The sequence below is a fragment of the Stenella coeruleoalba genome (genome assembly GCF_951394435.1).
Source record: "Stenella coeruleoalba genome assembly, chromosome: 9".
In the NCBI taxonomy this organism is placed as follows: Eukaryota; Metazoa; Chordata; class Mammalia; order Artiodactyla; family Delphinidae; genus Stenella; species Stenella coeruleoalba.
The window spans coordinates 41,130,374-41,150,333 of record NC_137155.1 but is presented as its reverse complement, the minus strand read 5'-3'; the positions used below and the strand labels follow the sequence as shown (position 1 = coordinate 41,150,333).

The window sequence follows — 19,960 nt, the reverse complement described above, 5'->3', positions numbered from 1 at the left end:
TTCCCATTTCCCAGGCCACGGGGTCAAAAACATCGCTTTCAACAATTCCAAGTTTATATATTAATGCTCCGGCCACCAGAGCAACAGAATGAATCAATACTGCTTTCTAATTCTAGCTCCACCCATCCCCCAGACCAATACACTGGGACCACTTATGGGGCCATGCAGGTGAGTATGCTTACCACTCCTGGTCCCATCAACTGAGACTCCTTAGGGCTGGGAGTTTACATAGAGAGTGTCCACGAAATGATGGTTTATAAATCTGTGTTGGGGCAGAGAAACTACAAATGCTAGAAATTATAGATAATGAACACAGTTTAGAGAAAACAAGAGCTCTGAAATAAACATTTTATTTATTTATGACTTATGACTTTATACCTTACTTGAAACCACAAAACCTTGATGAGAATGGAAGGTGACTGAGCTACAAAATTTTATTTTACCAAATAATTTGGGAGGGGGCACATCTATCGGTAAAGCAAAAATAGTACAGCTGTGGTTTATTTCAAACCGTATTCACTTGACTATTTTTAAAATCAGTATTTATTTGAGGAGAACTATTTCTATAGCATTTAGAACTGAATTCTTCTAAGATGCCGCTCCTTCCAGCTGAGATTCAGCAAGTGACTTTTATAGGTTTAATTTGTCTTGCAACTATTGACTGTGAGATTTAGAAAACGCTAAGTAAGCTGTGGGTTCACTGCAGACATTAATGTCTCTGTTCATCATACAAGATCTAAAACTGAATATAAAGTTCTCTGTCCCTTGTAAACAGATAAAGTAGCAAAGTGTGTTTTTTTCTGAAGCGCCCCTTCCCAGTCCTTGCTTCAATCTCCACCAACCTTCAGGCACCCAGTGTTCTCTGGCGCCCCCTTGTGACTGTCAGGAGATCCCAGAAAACTAGTTTTCAGAATCATTGTTGAAAATATTACATATTAGTTTCTTTCACTTTCGAAAGTTCTGTATTATTTCAAATTGCAGAAAAATAGAGGTTAAGAAACAGCCACTTACATATTCACCAGTTAGATTTAAGAAATATTAACATTTTACCATTTGCCTGAGACCTGTCTAGATTTACATACAGAGTAAAGCACATATCTTAAACATAAAGTTAAATCAGGTTTGGCAAATACATGTTTTCATGTAACCCACAATGCTACCAAGAAAGAGTGCTTTTCCATTACTCTAGCAAGCTCCCTTAGGCCCCTTCCCAATTAACTACAATCCCAAACCCCCAGAGGCAATACTGATTTCTATCAGAATTATTAGTTGTCTTAGAATTTTATGTAAATGAAATCATACTGTTTGGATTCTTTGGCTTAGAATAATGTTTTTGTGATTCATCCACATTGCTGCCTGCATTAATAGATTATTGCTTTTTTAAAAAATTTCTAAGCGGCATTCTCTTGCACGAATATACCAGGGTTTGTTTATCCTTTCTCCTATCGATGGACATTTGGGTTGTTTGTAGTTTTGGGCAGTTATGAATACAGCTACCGTGAACAGTCTTGTATAATTCTTTTTGAGGGCATATATTTTTGTTTCTCTGAGTAAACGCCTAGGGAAAGAATTGCCAGGTCATAGGGCACATGTATAACATTATAAGAAAGCGCAAACAGTTTTCGAAGTTGATGAACCACTGTATGATCAAGCCACCGAGTTGGCTGTTCTCTTGCTCTCTATACATTCCCTGCTCCACCAGTGCCTGCTTCACCTACACCCTACTCACATGACCGACCTAACTACAAACTTGCCTAACCTTTAAATCAGAACATCTCCACCTGTTAGCTGATCAAGGGGGTGGTGAGGGGCGTGCCCCTCTGCTAGTTTCCCTGGTAACCAATGAACCAACCTGACACTAATTCCCCCTATAAGTGGTAACCTCCTCCTCCTCGGGGAGCGTGGACTGCCGCCATGTTCTGCCTGACCTCCGCGCGCAGTGGGGTGTTGCTTCAGGACGTTGCTTCAGAAATGTAAGTAAGATCCCCCATGCGTTAAACCATTGATGTTTCTGTCGCCACTGACTCCCCGGTTTTTCTTCCTTCTCGAACCTGGCCAGCTACAGAGCTTGCAGGCAGGCCTGCTGGGTGCAGCCCAGCAACCATTTTACAATCTAATCAACAGCACATGTGAGTTCCAGTTGCTCTGCATCCTCAACAATATTCGGGGCCATCAATTTTAAACAAATGTATAAGTCTAGCCTTTTAGTGTATGTGTAATGGGATTTCACTGTGGTTTTAGTTTGCATTTCCCTAATACGTTGAGTGCCTTTTCACGTGCTCATTGGCATTTTTATATCTTCTTTGTGAAGGTTTATCCCTGCCTATTGCCCATTTACTCTTATTTGGATTGCTTTCTTTTTCATATTGAATGATAGCAGTTATTTATATATTCTAGAAACCAGAATGGTGTGACATAAAGATCAGAAAAGAAGAGGTAACACTGTCTCTTCCCAGAGAAGACGATAGGTTACATAGAAATTCTTATAGTAAGTTTTGAAATCATGAAGTGTGGGTCTTGAAATTTGTATTTTTCAGGATGGTTTTGATGATTCTAGTTTCTTTGCATTTCCATATAAGTTTTAGATTCAGCTTGTCAGTATCTTCAAGAAAGCCTGCTGGGACTTTAATTGATACCGCATTGATTTTATAAATCTGTGTCAGGAGAGGGAAGTGTCAAGTCCTGGGACCCACAGGAGTCCTTAGGATGGACTGCCAAGTGAGGGTTCTTGGCTTTGGGCAGGGAAGAATTCAAGAGCTAGCCAGAGTATAGGGAAAGCAAGTTTATTTAGAGGGATATATAGTCCATAGGCACAATGGGAAACCTCTCAGAAACTGAAAGTGGCCCCAGGGCATGGGGTCATTAGTTTTTACGGGGTTAAGTAATTTCGCATGCTAACGAGTGGGAGGAATATTCTTGCTGTTGCGGGGAAAGGTGGGGATTTCTCAGGAACTGGGTCACTGCTCACGTTTTGGCCTTTTATGGTCTGTTTCAGAATTGTCATGGCATAAGGGGGAATGATGTTTTTTAGTATTACAATGAAGGTATGAGCTAAAGGTCAATGACCGAACTATTCTCAAAGCCACATTGGTTTCAGCTGGTTTCAGCTGGTTCCAGCTGGTCTTACCACATTCCAGCAGCTGAGCCCCTTCTTCACTATCTAGCCTTTGTGTCCTGCCCCTTTCCCTCCTGTTGCAAATCAATTTGGAGACAATTGAGATCTTAATAACTAATATTGATTTTTCCCAATACATAAACATAGTATATCTCTTCACATATTTTGAAATTTTTAAAATTTCTCTCAGCAATATTTTGAAGTTTTCAGTGTAAGGATCTTGCACATCTTTCATTACATTTATCCCTAAGTATTTTATTTTTTGATGTATTATCAATGATAGTTTTCTAACTTTTATTTTCCATCTGTTAGTTGCTTGTACACAGAAATACAATTAAATTTTATAATGAACCTTGTATTTTGTGATCTTTTAAATTCATCTATTAATTTTTGTTGTTGTTTTCCTAAATTCCCAGGGAATTTCTATGTAAACAATTGTATCATCTGATAATAGAGACAGTTTTCCTTTTTCCTTTTTGATCTTTATATGTTTTATTTTTTCTGGCTGTATTGCAACATCCAGATTCAGTATAACGTTGAATAGAAGTGATGAACCCAGATATCCTTGCATTGTACCTTATCTTAGGAGAAAACTGGTCACCATTAAGTATGATGTTAAATGTAGGCTTTTCATAGATGTTATCAGTTTGAGGAAGTGTCCTTGTATTCTTGGTTTAATGAGAGTTTTTATCAACAATAGGTTTTGAATTTTAACATTTTTTCTGCATTTTTTGAGATGATCTTGTACATCTTCCTCTTTAGTTTAATTTGGTGAGTTACAGTTATTAATTAACAAATATTATTAACCAACATTGCTTGTTTAACACCTTATATTCATGTGGTAAACCTGATTTTTGTCATCATGTATTATCTTTTTAATGTATTTCTGGGTTTGATTTGCAAATTTTAAAAGGGTATTTATGTGTGTATCATGAGAGATATTGATATTGATCCTCAACTTTCTTTACTTTCACTGTTATTCTCAGGTTTTCATATTTAAGCTGGTCTGGTAAAATTATTTGATACTTCGTATCATTTTCTTTTTTCTGAAAGAGTTAGTGTAAGATTGGTACTATTAATATTTCTTCCTTGAATATTTAATAGCATTCACAGGTGAAGCCATCTCGGCCTGAAATTTTATTTGTGGGAATGTTTTAAACTATAAAGTCAATTTACTTAATATATACGGGGAACATTTAGATTTTCTATTTCTTCTTCTGTCAGTTTTGATAATATTTGTCCTTCAAGGAATTTATTCATTTTGTCCAAGTTGTTGAATTTGTTGGTATAATGTTGTTCAATAATTGTTGTTCAATAATAATCAAGAGAATAATATCTCTTGATTATTCATTTTTTCTTTGGTGAGAAATTATATCTCAATGTAGTTTTAACTTGCACTCCTCTTATTGTAAGCTAGAGTGAGTTGTTTTCATAGATTTGAGTGGCATTTCCATTTTTCTTTGACCTGTCTCTTCATTTCTTTTGTGCATTTCTCTATTTTTTTTCCCCCAACATTTAGAAGATCCTCATATACTAACCATAATAATCCTTTGTATTATAAGTTGCAAATATTTTTCTCATTTATCTTTTCAGTTTTAGTGGTTTTTGCCATGCAATTTGTACTTTAATGTCATGAAACACATACGTCTTCGTCCTTATTGGTTCTGGATTTTATTATTTATTTATTTTTAACATCTTTATTGGAGTATAATTGCTTTACAGTGGTGTGTTAGTTTCTGCTTTATAACAAAGTGAATCAGTTATACATATACATATGTCCCCATATCTCTTCCCTCTTGCATCTCCCTCCCTCCCACCCTCCCTATCCCACCCCTCTAGGTGGTCACAAAGCCCCGAGCTGATCTCCCTGTGCTATGCAGCTGCTTCCCACTAGCTATCTATTTTGCATTTGGTAGTGTATATATGTCCATGCCACTCTCACTTTGCCCCAGCTTACCCTTCCCCCTCCCCGTATCCTCAAGTCCATTCTCTAGTAGGTCTCCATCTTTATTCCCGTCTTGCCCCTAGGTTCTTCATGACCATTTTTTTTTTTTTTAGATTCCATATATATGTGTTAGCATACGGTATTTGTTTTTCTTTCTGACTTACTTCACCCTGTATGACTGTCTCTAGTCCATCCACCTCACTACAAATAACTCAGTTTCGTTTCTTTTTATGGCTGAGTAATACTCCATTGTATATATGTGCCACATCTTCTTTATGGTTCTGAATTTTGAGTCATAGTTAGGAAATCAGAATTGTTTCAGGTGGGAGTCATTGTGTGAGAAAACCTCTGAGGACCTTTGTGCCTGAGATGCTTTCTTATTTTTTATTACTCTCTCATATTAGAGTGAAAATTTGGTTGGATATGAAAGGCTAGGTTCAAGTTTCTTTTACTTTGAAAAATTTGATTTGCTCATTTTGTGTCATTCAGGGTTGCTGAATTTGTTGGTATAATGTTGTTATAATATCCTCTTGATTATTTTAATGTCTAGAGGCTCTGTCGTAGGTTTCCTCTTTCACCTGTGAAATGGATAATTTATATTTTCCTTTAAAAAAATTTTTTTGATCATTTGGGCCAGTCTTTAATTAATTTTATTGATCTTTTAAAATAATTTGCTTTTGAATATACTGATTTCTCTCTGTTGCTTGTCTGTTTTCTATTACTGGTTTCTGCTCTATTTTTCTTTCTATTTGGTATTTAGTTTACTCTCTTTTATTCTTTTTAGCTTCTATGGTTGTAGTTTAGATCATTACTTATAACCTTTCTTATTTCCTAATATTAGCATTTACGCCACAGTGTTTCCTCTAAAGCTCTACTTCAGCTGAGTTCCAAGAGTTTTGGTATGCTAAGTTAACCTTATTTCTTCCCCTGAGCTCTTTGGAGAGAGAGACCTTGCCTTATTTAGTATATCTCCAGCACCTACTGCAATGCTTGGTAAAGAGTAATACTCAATAACTCTTACAATAAATAATATCTTTCCTTACCAATTTTCTCTGCTCTCAGTACACTTCTGATAGCTACTTTGTCAAGAGGTCCTCTTGTTCTCTGGTAGCATACAAAGTCCTCTCTGCACTAAGGGCCTGGGTTACTTCTAGCTCATATCCCCTCTCAACTATTCAGGACATTCTTAGTCTTCATTTGCACTGTCAATCGTAACAGGTAAGATACCCAAGATCTTTTTATAATCAACAATGAAAAACCACTTTAAGGAAACATCCACAGCTACATAAATTAAAAATAAAAAGCAAAAACCAATATAAACAGATTTATCTCATGGGTGTGTTTCTCCTTCAAAACCTATGCCTTTTGTTCTTAATTCAAATTACTTATTACACAACCTTCTCATGATCTAGGCAATGTTTTGTCCACTGTGGTTAACGTGCTTATTTCCTTACTGCAAGAACACAACTTAGCTCTCTGAAGAAGTGGAGGAGAGAAATACATTACTCTTCTTTGGGGTTCATCTGCATTAAGAACAATTGATGGAAACAAAGATTCATAATATTACCTATTATTTTTTATTAACATTTTCTAAAATCTCATGGTAACCTTCTTTTGCAGTCTGTTGCTTTAGACAAGCTCAATTTTATGCTGCCAAATTATGAACTATATAGAAGTGTGCATAGAACAGGTTCCTTATTTTCCAGATGTACATGATACATCTGTGGCTTCTTGAGCATCAACAAAGGCACCAGGGCAGTTTTATTATGAAGACCCCAAACAGATCCTCTTGTTTTTCATTTAAATCAATTGCACATTTGCCAGTCAGAGCTGCTAGGCATAACAGCCTTGGCAAGTTTATCTTAAAAAAACCATTTAGAGTAATTTGTGATGGAGATTGCAGATGGTTTAGTTGCCTGACAACTGCTCTGTAGTCAATCACAATGACAGAAGTAAATTAATCCCCTGGCTTTCTCAAGAAACCTTTATGCAGACAATCTTGTCAAAGAGAAATGTAGATTAAGTAGAAGGTTGAAGCGGGTTTTCTTTAAGGTACGCAAAGCTATCCTGCATTTGACTGCCAGCCTCACTCTCAGCAGCTCTTCTGGAAATAAATGCTGAATCATCTAGGTCTTAAAGGGATGAAATTTGGAGCATGTCTACATAAAAATTTGGGGGAAGGAAATACCAGTTATGATTGTGACTCATTAAAGAAGCTCTTGAAGTTTTATGTTCACACCATAATTTGTGGAAACGTGGGCAACTAGGTTTAAGATTGTTGAAGCCAATTGGTTTTTATTGTATGAGTGAAAACATTTTACAATGTTTTACAGTGGTTTTATCCCAGAGAACAAGAGGGAACTCAAGATATATGTTTCAGGCCATCCTGACATGGAAGACAAGTTTTTGTTTTTTTGTTTTTTGTTTGTTTGTTTGGTGACTTTCCATTGTTCTGTGAAAACTTGACAAAAACTTTTTGGAGGTGGAAGAAATAATGCTAAGTTCTCCTCACTAAATATATCGAGTTCATAGATGCCACAGACATACTTCTTTTAAGATGATCCTTTTTTTTTTCTTTTCCTGTGAGGCTTTATGTGAAGATAGAAGGAATTTCAGATTGAACACTCCATGGTCTGAATTCCAGGGAAATAGCTCAATGAACTCCAAGCTGAAGTGTTTCTCCTTGTGATCCTAGTTAAAAATAGGGGATAACAGTTTAAATGCTTCACCCTGTAGGATGATGATAATAGCCTATGTTTGCAATTATCTCATTTTATCCTTGCCCCAACCTGTCAGGTAGGCAAGGCAGGAAGTAGTATTCCCAGTTTTATACAAGGGGATATGGTAAGGTGACTGGCTTACAGTCATATGGCTAATAAGTGACAAAACCAGCGCTCTCACCTAGACTCTGGTGCTTTACCTCTGTCAAACTGCAGGGATTTCTTTTATTTTCTCCTTTGCTTTCTTTTTTCCTTATAGGAAACAAACAGCTCCAAATATTCACTGACGATATTATAAAATGTCTGGACTAAAGATTCCTATGAGGAAATAACTGGGAATTGTTACATTTCCAAAAATTGATCATAAACATAGTTACAACTATTTTTTTATGTCTGCACGTGAGAAGACTTGAGTTTAACAGGCTTCAAATCTGAGATCATCCAGCCAATTTTCTAAAAATGTGAGATATAAAAGTCAAGAGATTTGACAGTTCTTTTTTTTTTGCCGTACGCGGGCCTCTCACTGTTGTGGCCTCTCCCGTTGCGGAGCACAGGCTCCGGACGCGCAGGCCCAGCGGCCATGGCTCACGGGCCCAGCTGCTCCGCGGCATGTGGGATCTTCCCGGACCGGGGCACGAACCCGTGTCCCCTGCATCGGCAGGCGGACTCTCAACCACTGCACCACCAGAGAAGCCCTGACAGTTCTTTTTTTAAAAAAAAAAATTACAGTAGAATTTTCCATTTTGGAATTTTGGATATATTGGTAACATCTGGGGAGCTACTTAATAAGAACATATTTTAAATATAAGGTGGGTGTGGTAGGCTGGATAATGGCTTCCCCAAAGATATCCAGGTCCTAACCCCTTGAATCTGTGAAGATATGGCTTTATGTGGAAAAGAGGATTTTGCAGGTGTGATTAAGTTAAGGATCTTGAGATGGGAAGTTTATCCTGGATTAACCGGGTTGGCCCAATATAAACACAAGTGTCCTTATAAGAGAGAGGTGGGAGGGTCAGAGTTAACAGTAGGAGATGTGAAGATGAAAGCAAAAGCTTGGAGTGACACGAGGTTGGAGTGAGCCAAGAAAGGAATGCAAGTGGCCTCTAGAGGTCGAAAGAGGTGAGAAAAGATTCTCCCCTGAAATCTCCAGAAGAAATGCAGACCTGCTAACATCTTGATTTTAGATTTCTGATCTCCAGTACTGTAAGAGAATAAGTTTGTGTTGTTCTAAGCCACTAAATCTGCGGTAATTGTTACTACAGAAATAGAGAAGTAAAATAGTGGGAATTTTTCTTAGTTTTTTTTCCCCTTCAATTCAGAACATCTTACTCAAGTAGAAGTGTATCTATTTTACTAGATTAAAGGCAACATTCTCTTGCATTACATTGTTTTATGTAGATTTGGGATATCTTAATTACTGGCAAAGTTTCAAGTTTTGTTTAATTGAACTGAATCTTTTCGAAGGAACATTGATTTTTGTTGGAGAAAAGTAGGCTCCCTGAACAAACATTACTCAGATGTGGGCTTATTGTTTTTTTTAATGAAAATGGTTTATTACATTTTCTTGTTATGAAAATATTTATTCTCCATGAACGTTTCAGGAAATAAAAAGGTATAAATAATAAAGTCAAAGTTGTCTGTAATCCTACCACATCTGGAAAATGCTCTGATGTCAAATACAGACTAATCTTGTGGCGTTTCCCCTGAAAGCAGTGTGTTCTTCTCCAGTTGATTATCAGAGAATGAGGGCTCTGGAGGTGGGCTTTGGACCCGAGAATGAGCTTGCGAAATGAAAGAAGTAACACTGACAGTTATCAAGGGTCTGTGTGGTGTTTAGCCTGATAGAAATGCCTCAAGTTGTCCTGGAGCCATGGGCTAGGACAGGTGACTCTAGCAAGGAACCCAGAGGATACAGCTAGACTTAGGCCCTGTGTGTATACGTAGAGCCATAAATCATGTTCCTCCTAAACACTTCCCTTTCCTCCCTTTGCCCCAGATCCTTCCATAGGGTCTGGGTGAAACTGACGGATTGGTCTCTTCTGCTGCAGAGAATTAATTGAAATTCTGCCTCTGGGATGGAGTCACAGAGGTTAGCATAATCTCCTCTTCCCAGGAGCTTAGGTGTTACCAGCATTCCAAGAAGGAGTCACTTCGTGTTTGGTGGCTTCTCCTAACATCATGAAATGCTGTCTGGCTGCTGCAGAAGCACCAAGTCCCTTTACCAATCAGGCACTGCTGCACTAGCTCTCACGACTCTCCTTGGAGTCACTTATCTGCCAGGGCAAGTGTCCAGAATCCTCCAGATATGAAGCACAGGAACCATCTAGCATTGGTTGCTTGTGTGATGTAACGTTACCGAGGCAAATGCAGTAGGAGAATGACTGGTGCTACCTTGATTTCAGCACCCAAATTAGAGAACTGAATTATGTTCCCTTCTTCAGTTTCCTGTTGTGTGATGACCTAAGCCTATCTCCTGCTTCAGACTCTTCAACCAAGAGACAGATGTAGAAGGGAGTCTGGACATGACTACCCTGATGTTGACCTTGTCTTCCATCTCATGGGTGAAGCACTGCAGGGGCAGTTCAGAGGTACTTCTCAGCCCCAGGTTCACATTGTCTAATCCAAAGTTGCAGCGGTCATAAGCTGAGGAGGCAGCAGCAAAGCGGTGTGATGAAGAAGCTGGAGCTAAAGAATGCAAGGGACCTGTTGCTAAAGCATGTGAGACAGCATCCTGGGGGCCTCAGAAGTAGCTGGAGTTCGTGGTGAGGGGGATTTGATTTCTGACACGTTAGTGGTAGCTCAGGCATGTTTATTTGGGCGTGGAAGGTAAAGTGATGGCATGTGGAAGTTGGAGAGCCTGCCTTTTACACTGGCAAGCTGTCGTCTACAAGAGCAGCAATAGGAGATCCTTGTGTCATGTAGCGCTGTATGTTTAGAGGCAGCAAGAAAAACACCTGCTGGGCTGCCTTGTACGGCTGTGTAGGATTTGCTCTGAACAGTTCTGGTCTATGATGTACATGATTTTCCCTGGAGTTTTACAGTGCAGCTGCCCTGCCATCTGATTTCTGTGTATTCAGGTATCTGAAGTTCAGTGGGTTGTCTGACATTATCTATCACATACTTGAGCATTAAAACTCTCAGAGGTTTGCCAGAGTCTTAAAAGACATTTGACGTCAATCTGTCTAAAGATGAGACGTCTATGGAAATGTGTGTGTGAGTGTGTCAGTGTGTGAATACGTGTGTGTTACAGCATGATCAACTTTGTTTCTTGGGATTCTAACGAAGCTATAATTGTAAATGTGTGTGTAATCTGCAAGACTTTCAATCCTGTTGCCTTTGGTAATAACCAGGCTCAGAAGTTAACAATTAGGCAGTGCTAGATACAGCTCTTTGGGGGCGTGGTTGTGATGAGATAAGTGGATATACGGCCCTAATTGTTCTGTAGAAAATTTAAAGCATAACATTAAAAAATTTCTTTTGGAAAACAGACGTTGGATTCATGGTAGTTAAAATTTCTGGCTGGAGATAACATCTTGCATTAGGCACTTTGCACTCAACCATTGATTCAGAGAGGAACAACAGAACAGATAATCCCATACGTAAAATAATCCAAAACAGGCTTTATTTGATGTTGGAATGCAAAGTAGCAGCTTCGCCTGTAGTTGCTCTGGGAAAGCAAGCTAGCTCATTCAGAAGCAAGGGGGTGAAGACTTCTTGCAGGTGTGAAGATTTCTTGCAGGTGTTAGATATTACCTGACTTCCCATTCTTCTTCACGAAATGCCGTCTGTCATTTTGCTCCACGTTGAGTACGAGTGAAACCTACTCTTAGATGGATGAGGAGCGTTGTGCTGGTGAGAGAGGCCAGGCCACCAAGGCCAGTCTGGGCTTTAAGAAAGGCCATTCTCTCTCAGCTTAGGTTGTTTCTACTTCAGGTTCAACCCCAAGCCGTGCAAAAGACTAGGTAAGGAAAAGAAAGAAGTGGACACAGCTCCTTGTTACCTCTCTGGTTCTTCAACAAAATCCACCTCAAGTTTGGTCGGTGTGACCCATGTGGAATGGGGAATCCTTTAGGTCTAGGCAGCTCTGGGCAGGAGCAGACTGCCATTATGCCGAAACCGCACATCTCAGATTGGTACTCAAACCCACACTTTTAATTGAAATCACACACCTGTTCTCAGGACTTAATGAAACTCAGGTTCTTTATGTCTCGTCATCACAAAGAAATCAGTGAGAGACAAAGTGATAGGTAAGAATTGGATTTATTTAGAGATACACACATTCCAAAGACAGAATACAATCTGTTTCAAAAGGTGAGAACGGCCCTGAAGTATGCGGTGGTTAGTTTTTATGGGCTGGGTAGTTTCATAGGCTAACAGGTGGGAGGATTATTCCAACTCCTTTGGAGAAGGGGCGGGGATTTCCAGGATTTGGGCCACCACCCACTTTTTGGCCTTTGATGGAACTGTCATGGCACCTGTGGGTGTGTTATTTAGCGTATGCTAATGTATTACAATGAGTGTATAATGAGGCTCAAGGTCTACTGGAGGTCGAATCGTCTGCCATCTTGGGCCTAGTTGGTTCTAACAAGTTTATGCCATGTCCTCAATGGCTATGTCATTCTTTTAAAGGTTGTGCCCTGCCCCCTTCCCTCCTGTTTCAATATCACTGGGCTGAGAATATGCCACATTGGCATTTATCGGCTACCTACTACCATATAAGGGATTCCTAGCTGGGCACTAGTCCTATGTTCTTATTCTTACTGACTACACCTGCCCAAAAGGTCATTCCAGAGGTTTGGTTTCTATCTTTCGGGGCACAGGATTCACTTGGCAGTCTCCACTGCCTCGTTTTGAGCTCTGGCTAACAGGAGCGAGGGTCAGGCTGTGGTTATCCACCCTCTTTCTGAGGCATGGCTGACCAACCTGAGACTATATTTGCCAGCCTCCTTTGTGGCTGGGTGTAGTTAGTGAGCGAATTCTCACTGATTATATATGAGTGATACTAAGAGTACAAGTGGTACAAGAACCTGCATCCTTGATGACGTAACTGAGCCGGGGATCCAGTCAGTCCTGCAGTGGTTGGTTGTGGTCTCGTGCTGTGTAAGATGATTACACGTGGCCTCACTGTTTCAGCACTTTGAGTCAGGGTTCTTGCAGCTGAAAGCATGCAAATGAATACTGAGGAGACCAACTAGTCCATCTCTGGGCTTCTTGTCAGCATTTCGTCCAGAGCAAACACGACTGATTTAGACCTTTTCAGAATTTACAGGCTTAACTCTTCTGCCAAGTGTGTTTTAAATTTAGCCTGTCTCTTTCCTGCTGTTGTTTAAGCACATGATTTATTGTCCTGTCAGGAGAGAAAAACTCCAGGTGATATACTGAGTGTTATTTTGTGAATCTTCCCAGCTACTTCTATTCCAGTATTAATTAATCTCTGGAACTTTAAGACTTTCTTGATAGATCTTATTTTATAACCCTTTAAATTGAATCCAAAGCAACTAATTATATTCTAGTCCAATTGATCTTTTTTTTTTCTTTCTTCAATTATACTTTAAAACTTTTATCCTTCAAAAACTTGGGAGTGAATAATTGTTCTAACACGACTTCCAAACTCCACAATTGCCCTAAGTTAGGAAAGGCCTGTAAACAATTAATAAACAGAAACCTCAATTAAATAGAGTTGGAAGACCAGAAAGGGAGGTCTCAAGCCCTGAGACAATAGCAAAGCTGATGAGAAGAAAGACCTGCTTTCTTTCCTGGCAAGGGACTCAGCCAGTGAAAAGCTTTGGACTCTTTCTTTACTATAGCCCTCGAACTTCCTTCTCCCCCTCAATAAAAACGCTCTCCTTCCCTTGCTCTGTGGGGACTTACATGTGCCTTGCCATGGTTGGAAACCCTGAATTTCAATTCTCTCCTGATCCTGAATAAACCCATCATTGCTAGAGGAATAGCTGGCAGTCTATTTGTTTTAGGTCAACAGGCCCTTTCAGCTTTCAAAAGCAATCCTTTGGAGGGCCTCCGGCTTCTACCTGCTCCCTGGTGGCAAAGCCAGTGTCACATGTTGTAGGTTTTCATAACTTCCAGGGACCAAATTCTGTTATCTATTTCTGAGTAACAAATCATACACAAATTAGTGGCCTAAAATAACAACAATATATTCGGCTCACAAACCTGTGATGTGGGCATAGTTTGGTGGGGTTAGCTCATCTCTGCAGAGTAATGACAGGTGAGGTTTCCTTTACGATAACTCACTCATCTTGTCTGTTATATTGGTGCTGGCTTAATGGCTAGGGGCCCAGCCAGTGTTGGTTGCTGGTTGGAGACTTGATACCTTTCTAGAGTGGCCACTCCAAGGAGCTAATTGAGCTCTTTCACAGCATGGTGGCTGGGTTCCAAGAACAAATGTTCTAAGAGAGGGGAAGAGGAAGCTATCAAACTCTTAAGCACAGCATCACTTCTACAATATTTTGTTGATCAAGCAGTCACAACGTCTGCCCAGTTCAAAACAGTGAAATGTAGCAGAAGTAACAAAGAACTTGCAGCCATGTTTACCAAGTAGAAGATATTAATTTTATCCAGATTTTAAAAACCAAGAAAAATGGAAACACATAAAAGTTAATTAATTTCCTCAAGGTCACACAGCTTGAAAGCATAGAGCTGAGATTTTAATCTAGGTGGTATTGTTACAGACTCCTAGTTCTTTACAAGTACACTTTTATGAGAAAATTTGACAAAGGCAAACTTTTTACAACTGATCACTATGGTTTAATATTAAGTCTGCCAATCAAGGCCTAAAGAGAACCAAGTCTTAAAATATATAAGTATAGGAAGCACTCCGGTTGATCAGTGAAGCCTAACTTTTATTTCAGTGTGGTGATGTAACAAATTTTAACAATTATTAAACAAATTTTTTAAAATTTTATTTTTTATAATTTTTATTGGAATATTGTTGATTTACAATGTTATGTTAGTTTCAGGTGTACAGCAAAGTAAATCAGTTATACATATACATATATCCACTGTTCTTTAAGATTTTTTTCCTATATAGGGCATTACAGAGTATTGAGTACACTTCCCTGTGCTATACGGTAGGTCCTTGTTGGTTATCTATTTTATATTTAGTAGTGTGTGTATGTCAATCCCAATCTCTCAATTTTTCCCTCCCCCAACTTACCCCCTGGTAACCCAAATTTGTTTTCTACATCTGTAACTGTATTTTTGTTTTGTAGATAAGTTCGTTTGTACCCTTTTTCTTTTGGATTCTACATGTAAGTGATATCATACGATATTTGTCTTTCTCTGTCTGACTTCACTCAGTATGACAGACTCTAGGTCCATCCATGTTGTTGCGAAAGGCATCATTTTGTTCTTTTGTTATGACTGAGTAATATTCCATCGTATGTATGTACCTCATCTTTATCCATTTCTCTGTTGATGGACATTTAGGTTGCTTCCATGTCCTGGCTATTGTAAATAGTGCTGCAGTGAACATTCGGGTGCATGTATCTTTTCAAATTATGGTTTTCTCTGGATATATGCCCAGGAGTGGGATTGCTGGATCATATGGTAGCTCTATTCTTAGTTTTTTTAAGGAACTTCCATACTGTTCTCAATTGTGGCTGCACCAATTTACATTTCCACTAACAGTGTAGGAGGGTTCCCTTCTCTCCACACCCTCTACGGCATTTGTTTGTAGATTTTTTTGTTGATGACCATTCTGACCGTTGTGAGCTGATACCTCATTACAGTTTGATTTGCATTTCTCTAATAATTAGTGGTGTTGAGCATTTTTGTATGTGCTTTTTGGCCATCTGTATATCATCTTTGGAGAAATGTCTATTTAGATCTTTTGCCCATTTTTTGGTTGGGTTATTTGTTTTTTTTAATATCTATCTATTTATTTATTTTGGTTACGCTGGGTCTTCATTATGGCATGCGGTATCTTCGTTGTGGCATGTGGGATCTTTATCTGCGGCATGTGGGCTTCTTAGTTGTGGCGAGCATGTGGGATCTAGTTCCCCCACCAGGGATCAAAGCCAGTCCCCCTGCATTGGGAGTGTGGAGTCTTACCCACTGGACCACCAGGGAAGTTCTGGTTGTTTGTATTTTGATATTGAGCTGCATGAGCTCTTTGTATATTTTGGAAATTAATCCCTTGTTGGTTGCTTTGTTTGCAAATATTTTCTCCCATTCTGAGGGTTGTCTTTTCATTTTGTTCATGGCTTCCTTTGCTGTGCAAAGGCGTTTAAGTTTAGTTAGGTCCCATTTGTTTGTTTTTGTTTTTATTTTCATTATTCTAGGAGGTGGATTGAAAAAGATCTTGCTGTGATTTATTTCACAGAGTGTTCTGCCTATGTTTTCCTCCATGAGTTTTATAGGATCCAGCCTTACATTTAGGTCTTTAATCCATTTTGAGTTTATTTTTGTGTATGGTGTTAGGGAGTGTTCTAATTTCATTCATTTACAGGCAGCTGTCCAGTTTGCCCAGCACCACGGATTAAAGAGACTGTCTTTTCCCCTTCATATATTCTTGCCTCCTTTGTCATAGATTAGGTGACCATAGGTGCATGGGTTTATCTCTGGGCTTTCTATTCCTGTTCCATTGATCTATATTTCTGTTTTTGTGCCAGTACTGTGCTCTTTTGATTACTGTAGCTTTGATTACTGTTTTGGTTCCTCCAGCTATGTTTTTCTTTCTCAAGCTTGCCTTATCTATTCAGGATCAAATTGTAAAGTTGTTTGTTCTAATTCTGCGAAAAATGCCATTGTTAGTTTCATGGGGATTGCATTGAATCTGTAGATTGCTTTGGGTAGTAGAGTAATTTTCACAATATTGATTCTTCCAATCCAAGAACATGGTATGTCTCACTATTTGTTTGTGTCATCTTTGATTTCTTTCGTCAGTGTCTTATAGTTTTCTGAGTACAGGTCTTTTGCTTCCTTAGGCAGGTTTATTCCTAGGTATTTCATTCTTTTTGAAGTGATGGTAAATGGGATTGTTTCCTTAATTTCTCTTTCTGATCTTTCATTGTTAGTGTATAGTAGTGCCCGAGATTTCTGTGTATTAATTTTGTATCCTGAAACCTTACCTGATTCACTGATGAGCTCGAGTAGTTTTCTGGTAGCATCTTTAGGATTTTCTATGTATAGTATCATGTCATCTCCAAAGAGTGACAGTTTTACTTCTTTTCCAATTTGGATTCCTTTTATTTCTTTCTCTTCTCTGATTGCCGTGGCTAGGACTTTCAAAACTGTGTTGGATAAAAGTGGCAAGAGTGGACATCCTTGTCTTGTTCTTGATCTTAGAGAAAATGCCTTCAGTTTTTCACCATTGAGAATGGAGAATGATTTTTGCTGTGGGTTTGTCATATATGGCCTTTATTATGTTGCGGTAGGTTCCCTCTCTGTGTTTGTGGTCTCCTTTCCACAGGCTGCAGGACTCTAGTTCCTCTTGCTTCTGGTGTCTGCCCCCTGGTGGGTGAAGTTGGTCTGGAGGCTTATGTCATTATCCCCTTCATAAGGGGTTCGGCTGGTGTTGTGGTGACCAGAACCTGCCTTGGATATTGAGCGGGGCCTCCCCTTTGCTCTGTGGTTGTCACTGTCCTGTCAGGGGCAGGACCTGCTCCCTAGTTGTTGGAGTAGAGGCCCCTAGATCTGTTTCTTAGCTGTGTTTCTGATCTGCAGTGGGAGGTAGGCAGGATTGGGGCATTTCCACTGGGAGGGAAGCCACTGAGTATTCCTCCTCTGGAGCTGTTCACCTGTGAATGTGCTCTGTTGTGTCCCCTTTCACCCATTGTGTGGGCTTGCAAAGTACACTGTTGCTGGAACTGCTCTCCGTCCCACCTTAACTGTGGGTATTCTGGCAATTGGCCTTGGTCGCTCTTAGGCATTGTTTTCACCAGGCCACTGGTGCAGATCCACTGAGATCAGGTCCCAGGACTGCAGTAGTTGTGCACTTGGACCCGCTGTGGGAGCTATGGAGGCAGCTCAGACTCTGGTCTGTCCCAACTCCTGTGTGTACGCACCCACATAGCCCACAGCTGCTAAAGCCAGACCCTTCTCAGCTGCAGGAGCACTTGTTACCTGTTCTGATGTTCCGCAGGTGCTGAATTTAGGAAGCCATCAGCGGAGGTGTAACTCCATGGTTCATGCAGCCAGGAGGAGATTTCAGCTTTTTCCTTAGTCACACAGCCCCTGGGGCTCAGCTATGGTTTCATCCCCCGCTCTGCATGTGTTCCTCCCACCAGAGTCTGTTCCAGAGGCTGCTGGAGCATGCGAGCCCATCAGGAGAGAGGGGGCTAAGGTGGTGATCAGGCCGCCCAGGAGGTAGGGTGCTGGGTGGCAATCCAGATGCACGAGCCCATCAGGCAGGAAGGAGCCGAGGCGGAGACTGGGGTGTGTGGTCTGCCCAGGTGAGGAGGGCGCTGGGGTAGCAATTGGAATGCACGATCCCGTCAGGCAGGAGGGAGCCAAGACAGCGAGTAGTTTGCCCGGGCCGGGGTGGGGGACGGAGGAGGCAATGGTGGGGGCGTTCAAGCCGGCTCTGGAGGGGGCCCTCCCTAGTGCCCATGGAGGCGGGGGCCGGCGCGTGAGGAGAGAGGCTGAAATGGCGGCCCTGCCCTCTGCCCGTCACTCAACAACGGCACTTCGCTTCTGTGGTGGCCAGGGCTTCCTCCACGAGCATTCTGGGTTGTGGAGCTCTCCACTCCCGTCCCCCCAGGCTGTCTCCTCACAGCCAACAGCAGTCCGCTCTCTGGGTCTGCTCTCCAAACTCCACATTCCCCCGTGTGCACTGGTGGACACCCGCCTCAGCCTGGGCTGTGGCATGGACCATCCCTGTAGGTCTCACTCTGTCCTGCCTGCCACAGGCCGGTTGCTGGGCTCTCCTCTAAGTCCCCGAGGCTCCCCTTCTGTACCAGCTGATCTCTTCCCTAGTGAGGGGGCTTCCCCAGGTGCAGGAACCTCTCCTCACCTTAACCTCCCTGCCTGGGGTGCAGGTCCTGTCCCACTTCTCCTCTTCCTTTCTTCTTTCTTTTGTTCTACCCAGTTATGTGGGGATCTCTCATGTCCTTTTAGGTGTCCAAGGTCCTCTACTAGTGTTCAACAGGTGCTCTGTGAGAATTGTTCCATTTTTAGATGTATTCTTGGTGCCTTTGTGGGGAGAGATGAACTCCACGTTCTCCCACTCCTTCGCCATCTTGAGTATCATCTAAACAAATTTTAAGTGTTTTTTTTTTTTTTTTTTTGCGGTACGCGGGCCTCTCTCTGTTGTGGCCTCTCCCGTTGCGGAGCACAGGCTCCGGACGCGCAGGCTCAGCGGCCATGGCTCACGGGCCCAGCCGCTCCGTGGCATGTGGGATCCTCCCGGACCGGGGCACGAACCCATGTCCCCCGCATCGGCAGGCGGACTCTCAACCACTGCGCCACCAGGGAAGCCCCAAATTTTAAGTTTTAATAAAATTTCAATTTTAAATTCCCATTTTTATTTTGTTGGAACTTGGTAAGAGGGAAAATCTGGTAAGAGGGAAAAAAAAGTAAACTTTTCAATCAATATAATTTCCCACAGGCTGTTCTGCCAGGTTAGCCAGTACTGAAGCCAGTTTACCATGGACATTTTCTAATTTAGCAGAATCAATGTGTAGACCAATTAAACAGATTAAGATACCAAATACTTTTCTTTCAATTAAAAAATCCAAGAGAAAATTTGCATGAATAAGAAAAATGATAGGCAAAGCCTCTGACAGAGAAAAATTGTAAGAATTTCTAAGCAGTTGAATGAAACAGGATGCTTTTGGAGGTACAATCTGGTGGTCCTGAGAAGGATAAAAGAGAAGTGATTGCCAGAGAAAAATAGAGAAGGGAAGCAATAAAGTGTCCTAGGTTAGAAGGCTCCAGTTTTTAACATGAATTCTCCTGGAAAGTATATATATATATGTATGTGTACATTTATTATTTTATTGTACATTCAAGATGATAAATAATTTTGAGTTTAACAATGTGGTAAATATTAAAAGACGGAGGTCCACTTGTATTGTCTTCCAAACGTATTTATTAAATATGCTATTTATTAAATAACTTATCATTTTCTTATGTAATTGAACTACCATAAGGATCATTTATTCTCATGTATACTGGATGCTGTTTCTGGACTCTATTTCGCTCCACTGGTCTATTTGTATT

General features: G+C 40.6%; 1 long non-coding RNA gene across 1 annotated transcript in view; it reads left to right on the top strand.

Annotated features, from left to right (window-relative positions):
- The first annotated feature begins 1,888 nt into the window (after positions 1-1,888).
- The window catches only part of LOC307191610, a 98,702-nt gene continuing 80,630 nt past the window's right edge, over positions 1,889-19,960 (top strand). The window contains exon 1 of the long non-coding RNA XR_013829807.1: positions 1,889-1,973. This is a non-coding gene — a long non-coding RNA (uncharacterized lncRNA). The remainder of the gene's footprint in view (positions 1,974-19,960) is intronic.